At 36.6% G+C, this 7,298-nt stretch overlaps 2 pseudogenes across 2 annotated transcripts; both read left to right on the forward strand.

Annotated features, from left to right (window-relative positions):
* The first annotated feature begins 492 nt into the window (after positions 1–492).
* Positions 493–1,673, forward strand: LOC306637653 (neurexin-1-beta-like; annotated as a pseudogene). The gene has a single exon. The product of its transcript is annotated as a neurexin-1-beta-like (transcript).
* A 3,966-nt stretch (positions 1,674–5,639) lies between these two features.
* Positions 5,640–6,212, forward strand: LOC306637654 (PRELI domain containing protein 3B-like; annotated as a pseudogene). Its single transcript has one exon. The product of its transcript is annotated as a PRELI domain containing protein 3B-like (transcript).
* The last annotated feature ends 1,086 nt before the right edge of the window (positions 6,213–7,298 follow it).

Below are 7,298 nucleotides of genomic sequence, written 5' to 3' on the forward strand. Positions count from 1 at the left end.
CATCCACTCCAGATAAAGATAATCCACTTGGAAATATTAAAATATTATTTCTAATAACACCTATTTATAAATGAGTGACAATGAGAATTTTTTGTCAAATTTGGTGGGTTGTAATTAATGTAGCAAAGAAATCTTGAGAGAAATCAGTATGTTCTTAAATACATTTGCTATTAAACAAGGAATACTGAAAATAAATTAACCACTCTCTCTGCTTCCTGATGATATGAGCAGCTTCCCTCTCACACACTCTTCCACCATGATGTTCAGCCTCACCTCAGCCCTGAAAAATGGAACTGGCCTTCTATAGACTAAGACCTCTGAAACCCATTCTTCCATGGAAGCCTATAAACAATCCAGGTCTTCCAGCTACCCACAATTGGAAAGAATTGTGCACCGGGTTGGAAGAATTTCCATGATTTGGGAATTAAGAAGTAGAGAAATGTAAAAGGTCACTTCACTAAATCTATCATGTTTCCTGAAATCCAGCCTACCATGTGTTTCCTGACTCAGATCCACCTCCCAGCTGGGACAGTGTATATCTTTAGTAAAGGTGGAGGACAAATCACGTATAAATGGCCTCCTAATGACCAGTCAAGGACATGAGTAGACAGACTGGCCATAGGATTTAACACTGTTCAGAAAGAAGCAGTCCTGGTGTGAGTGGACAGTTTCCCAGGCCTAGAGGACTACCTAGAACTGCATATACACCAAGGAAAAATTGGAGTTAAGTGTAATGTCAGGACAGATGACATCACTATTGAAGAGTAAAATGCAATCATTAATGATGGGAAGTATCATGTGGTCTTTTCCTGAGGAGTGGTGTCAATTCCTTGGAGGTGGCCAGCTGGCCAGTAAGGGATACTACCCTGCAGGAAACAATGATACCTAATGCCTGGCAATTACTAGACAGCAAATTCCATATTGACTGGGTCAAGTAGTTGATGAATGACTACTGTGCAAAGAGTATTAGCTCGTCAAAGGGCGTTAGCGATCTTCAATAGCCCAGCAGCCATAATAACTGATGGGAAAGAGCGGGCTAGCTCTCGGGGCTTTACAACAGTGACTTGAGAATTCTGAACATGGCAGCCGAAAGTGTTGCCAACATCATCCTAGTGGGAAATATGAAACTGGTTGGTGAAGTGCCTTCCTCTATGACAACTGAGTCAATAGCCACTGCCACATAGTCAGAGATGTCCATATCAATTGTGGAGACCACTGCGACCCTGGCAACGAGCAGAGCTAGCGGAGGAAAGCTACCTTCAAAGACTCCATTAGACCACAGACGATATACCTTGGCCTCAGCAGACTGTCCCAGAGATAATGAGAACATAGACCCTTGTGAACCGAGCTCAGCCAACCCCACCTGAGTAGGTAGGACAGAGCCCTTCCCAGGCTGGGCAGCAAGGATCAGGGAGTCCAGCAGCAATGCAGGCATGGTCGTGGGGATAGTAACTGCAGCCACCTCGTGCATCCCCATCCTCCTCTATGCCATGTACAACTACAGGAACCACGTGGATCAGAGTCCAAACTCCGTCAGTAAGTCAGCACAGTCTAACCGGGCTCTTATGAAGGAGAGACAACCCAGCAGTGTGAAAAGCACTAATAAAAATAAGAAAAACAAGGATAAAGAGTATTACATCTGGTCCCAAGATCTTAGAGGGGCACTTGTATAGAAATTGTCTTCATTTTATCTGAGACATAATATAAACTTATTTTACTTTCCTTTTATGAAGCACATACAAAAAAGGACAGGGAATGCAATCAGGAAGGAAAGACTTTTTTAAAAAAACAAAACAAGTATCTCATGTACTTATTTCTCAAAAAACAAAAGAAAAAAAAAAAAAACGGGCCAATAAATTCCCTCATATCACAGTGTTTTCATTCACTCTGCCTGTCTTTATGTTGCTGGAACATTTCTAAAAGACAGTGATGACTGCACACATGCATAAAGCAAAGGAATATCACAAATCAAGGCACAACACAAAACATAACACACGAAAAGCAGCTAGCTATGATCCTGGATTTAACCAAAGTGCTATGACTACCTGAGAAGTCCAGTCAGTCCCATTGCCAGAGAAGACTGTCCTTTGGAGTGACTCAACCTGCAATCCTTTAAGAATTTGCCACCTGGTACAACTGGAGTAGTGCTTGGAACTTGCATTTGAAACAAAGGGCTGACTTTTTTGAAGACTTGTGTAGAAGCACATTCCAAAAAGCCCCTTTCAGGTTGTAAGAGGAAAAAAAATATGGAGGTCATATATTCAAAAATGTGAAATATAGGCCACATTTTCACACTCAAATTGCAAAAGCAAAAAAAAAAAAAAAAAAAAAAAAAAAAAAAAAAAAAAAAAACAAGAAGGCCTAGATGCAATCATTGGGAAATTTTCATGCAGGCTTACTATTTTTTTTTATTATTATTTGTTCTATTTAGTTATACATGACAGCAGAATGCATTTTGATTCATTGTACACAAATGAAGTACAATTTTTCATTTCTCTGATTGTACATGATGTAGAGTCACAGCACTAGTGTAATCATACATGTACATAGGGTAAAGATGTTGGTCTCATTCCATCATCATTCCTTCTCCCACCCTCTTCCCCTCCCCTCATTTCTCTCTACACAATTCAACATTCCTCTGCTCTTCCCTTACCCATTCCCTGCCTCCGTTATGATGTATCAGCATCCACTAATCAGAGAAAACATTCCGCCTTTGGTTTTTGGAGATTGGCTTATTTCACTTAGCATAATATTCTATAACTCCATTCATTTATCTGCAAATGCTATGATTTTTATTCTTCTTTAGGACTGAGTAATAATTCATTTTATTATTCATATATATATCACAGTTTCTTTATCCATTCATCTATTGAAGGGCATCTGGGTTGTTTCCACAACCTAGCTAATGTGAATTGAGCTGCTATAAACATTGATGTGGCTGCATTACTCTAGTATGCTGATTTTAAGTCCTTTGGGTATAAACCAAGGAGTGGGACAGCTGGGTCAAATGGTGGTTCCATTCCAAGTTTTCTGAGGAATCTCCATACTGCTTTCTAGAGTGGCTGCACCAATTTACAATTCCACCAGCAATGTATGAGTCCACCTTTTTCCCCACATCCTCAATAACACCTATTGTTGCTTGTATTCTTGATAATAGCCATTGTAATTGGAATGAGATGAAATCTTAGGGTAGTTTTGATTTGCATTTCTCTAATTACCAGAGATGTTAAACACTTTTTCATATATTTGCTGGTCAATTGTATATCTTCTGTGAAGTGTCCACTCAGTTCCTTAGCCCATTTTTTGATTGGGCTATTTGTATTTTTGGTGTTAAACTTTTTGAGTTCTTTATAAATTCTGGAGATTAGTGCTCTATCTGAAGTATGTGAGGTAAAGCTTTTCTCCCACTCTGTAGGCTCCCTCTTCACATTATTGATTGTTTCCTTTGCTGAGAAAAAGGTTTTTTTTTAGTTCAAATCCATTCCATTTATTGATTCTTGCTTTTATTTCTTGCACTTTAGGAGTCTTGTTAAAGAAGTCTGGTCCTAAGCCAACATGATGAAGATTTGGGCCTGTTTTGTCTTCTATGTGGTGCAGGGTCCCTGGTCCAATTCCTATGTCCTTGATCCATTTTGAGTTGAGTTTTGTGCGAGATGAGGGATAGAGGTTTAATTTCATTTCACTGTATATAGATTTCCAGTTTTCCCAGCACCATTTGTTGAAGAGGCTATCTTTTCTCCATTGTATGTTTTGGCAACTTTGTCTAGTATGAGATAACTGTATATATGTGGATTTGTCTCTGTGTCTTCTATTTTGTACCATTGGTCTACCTGTCTATTTTGGTGCCAATACCATGCTATTTTTGTTACTATTGCTCTGTAGTATAGTTTGAGGTCTGGTATTGTGATACCTCCTGATTCGCTGTTCTGGCTAAGGATTGCTTTGGCTATTCTGGGTCTCTTATTCTTCCAAATGAATTTCGTGATTCCTTTTTTATATTTTTATGAGGTACATCATTGGGATTTTTATAGGAATTGCATTCAATCTGTATAACACTTTTGGTAGTATGGTCATTTTGACAATATTGTAATGGGTGCTGTTAATATTGATCTATCCCTTAAAGGTGAGGTATTGGAAACCTGCAGGGACACTATAAACCCAAAGGGTGAAAACTGTAATACCTTGGATCCACACTACTAGAGGGAAAGATTCATGAACAACATAAAAAAAAAAGGGAAGAAAGTGCCCCAAACCAAACAAGATGCTATATTAATAGAATCCATTGACCGCATGGTAGAAGAAATGTCAGGGTACAAGAAATGTCAGAGAAGGAGTTCAGAGTGTACATAATTAAAATGTTCCACAAAGTAAAGGATGATATAAGAGAACAAATGCAGGCAACAAAAGATCACTTCAATAAAGAGCTAAAAGAGCAAATACAGAAAGCAAAAGATCACTTCAATAAAGAGCTAACAGAGCAAATACAGAAAGCAAAAGATTACTTCAATGAAGAGATACAGATTCTGATAAAAGAAAAAACAGAAATGCTCGAAATGAAGGAAACAATAAATGAAATAAAAGCTCAATAGAAAACGTCACCAACAATCTAGATCACTTGGAAGACAGAATCTCAGACAATGAAGACAAAATTTTTATTTTTATGGGGATCGAACCCAGGGCCTTGTGCTTACAAGGCAAGCACTCTACCGACTGAGCTATCTCCCCAGCCCCAAAATATTTAATCTTGAAAATAAAGTTAACCACACAGAGAAGATGGTAAGAAATCATAAACAGAACATCCAAGAATTATGGGACAACATGAAAAGATCAAATTTAAGAATTACTGGGATTGAGGAAGGCACAGAGATACAAACCAAAGAAATGAACAATCTATTCAATGAAATAATAGAAAAAAATTTCCCAAACCTGAAGAATGAAATGGAAAGTCAAATATAAGAGGCTTACAGGACACCAAATGAACAAAATTACAACATATTCACACCAAGGCACATTATAATGAAAATGCCCAACTTACTATGCTATTGCATATGTTTATATAAAATCCATCTCTGTGCTTTCTGGACTGTGATAAATGATGTTTCATAGCCTGTTGTACAGAAAATGCAAACTATATCGGCTCTTTAGCCCCTTTTAGTAACTCAGTGTTATAAGTGTTGGTAATTATAGGGAGTTTTAAGACATCAGAGCAACAATTATTTCATTCAAATTTTTTTGCCACCATTATAAACTGCCACACTTTAAAAATACAGTGTAGTGTTTATTCTAAGAAAGATATGTATGAACTTAGAAAAAAAAAGTAAAAGAAAAAAAAGAAGTTAACCACAAATGAATAAAAAACATTTAAAAATAATGGTGAAAATATTCAAACACAAATGAAAAGGAATTAATACATAGAAAATAAATACTAACAAAACATAAAATGATAAATTTTAGGGTTATTCAATAATCCTAAAAGGTGTTTCTTTGAAAAGGCTAATAAACTCCTGAAAAGGTTTATAAAGAAACAGAGTCCCCAGCACTGATTGCTGCCTGCTTGGTTGTGAATGGGGCATAGCAGGTGTGCCTGGGTGCCACAATGTCCCCCAGCATCACCAGACAGCACTCAGGCACCTGGCACAATGAAGATCTGGACATAGGCACGTGTCTTCGACCACCATCAGAAACTGTTACAACAGCTACAATGCAATGATACCCCAACCCCGTGAATTCAAGTGTGCTTGGAGTCGGTGAGCTGGACAGACATATAGAGCCCTCTGGAAAGCTGCACAGCCAAGACTTCTCATCTCAGAGTGAGAACTGCCTTCCATTATGGTGTCTCTTATTGGTACCTCAAGAACCAAAACATATGTGCAAGAACATTCTGTAGTTGATCCTGTGTGGAAAACAGTGGAACTTAAATCTACTAATATTTCCTTTATGAATATAGTTTTAGTGGACTTATCTACAAACCACATCCTCAAGGCTCAGAAAAGATTGTTTTGACTCAGGAAGTCATCATCTCTGTGCAGGAAGTCAGCCTCAGCAGTTAGCTGGAAGGGCTGATGATGAGCATGATATCTTCCAATGCTAGTAAAGGCCAAGAAGTAATGGAATGAGTAAAACACAAACAAAATGCTGAGATGAAAGAGTTGATAGTTTCAACAAGAGGAGGCCTAAGGACACCGATGGTGGCAACAGTATTTGCAAAGTAATGATAAAGTAGATGCAAGACATCAGTTCCCCAGGTCTCTCCAAGCTGATACTGCTTTTTTTTTTTTTTTTAATTTTAAAACTTCAACTATATTTTAGTAATTTTTTATAATAATTTTTTTTTATAATCTGGAGTAAGGCTATGTGAGTTTTCATCAAAACAAAAAGATGTATGACTTCTAAAATCGAAAGGGCTGTCTGAGGTTAGTATGGCTTGAAATGACTGGAATTTATGTGAAAATATTCTGGTATTTATGTGAATATTTAATGATTTTTTTTAAAAAAGTATTTGGGAAAAATTAGTTTGACAGAGTTTCCTTAAAATAGTGTTTTAAAACCTTTTAAGCAATGCAACTGTACCTGACTTTGGACCAATCCCAGAACCAAGCAAGAACCACCACTTATATACATATGCTCACCTTGCTAATACAGACTAGAATGGCTAGTGTCAGGGAACACTAAAAGAAGAAATTTTACAGTTTTAAAAGACATTAAATTGTACAAAATAACTTGCCCTGATTTAGTACTTAAATGATATTTTTATAGTGAAAATTATCACTGAAGTTTAATATAGGTCAATATAAATAATATTTTATTGTATTTAATAATACTCCATTGACTTGTCAAAGTTTTGTATTTTAGTAAAGGAATTACCTACCTTGAACTTGTGTACTTCATTATTTAACATGCTGTGCCCTGGGCTGGTTATGTTAAATAAAAACATAAAATCATTACCTAAAAAAAATAAAATAAAAGAAGTCCCCAGTACCAAAACAAAAATTATGTTACCAATATGGAGATTTTCACAAGGTTGAGAATGTGATTCATGGGGTAAGTCAGTAAATTTGGATATCTAGATCAAATTTCTAATATAATACCCTGAGAAAGTTAAAAATAATAATAATCACAGCTCTTTCCTTAAAACTAATCCCAGGTGATTTTATGGATGACTTTCACTAAATCTTTAAGGAAATATTCCAAAGTACTTTTAAATGGACAGCTTCCTTTGATTCTATAACAGTAGCAAATTCTGATATTAAACCAAGGAATGTTAGTTCCCAAATCACACAATTAACTTATACACAAAA

The sequence above is a fragment of the Sciurus vulgaris genome, assembly GCF_902686455.1.
Source record: "Sciurus vulgaris genome assembly, chromosome: 10".
Classification (NCBI taxonomy): domain Eukaryota; kingdom Metazoa; phylum Chordata; class Mammalia; order Rodentia; family Sciuridae; genus Sciurus; species Sciurus vulgaris.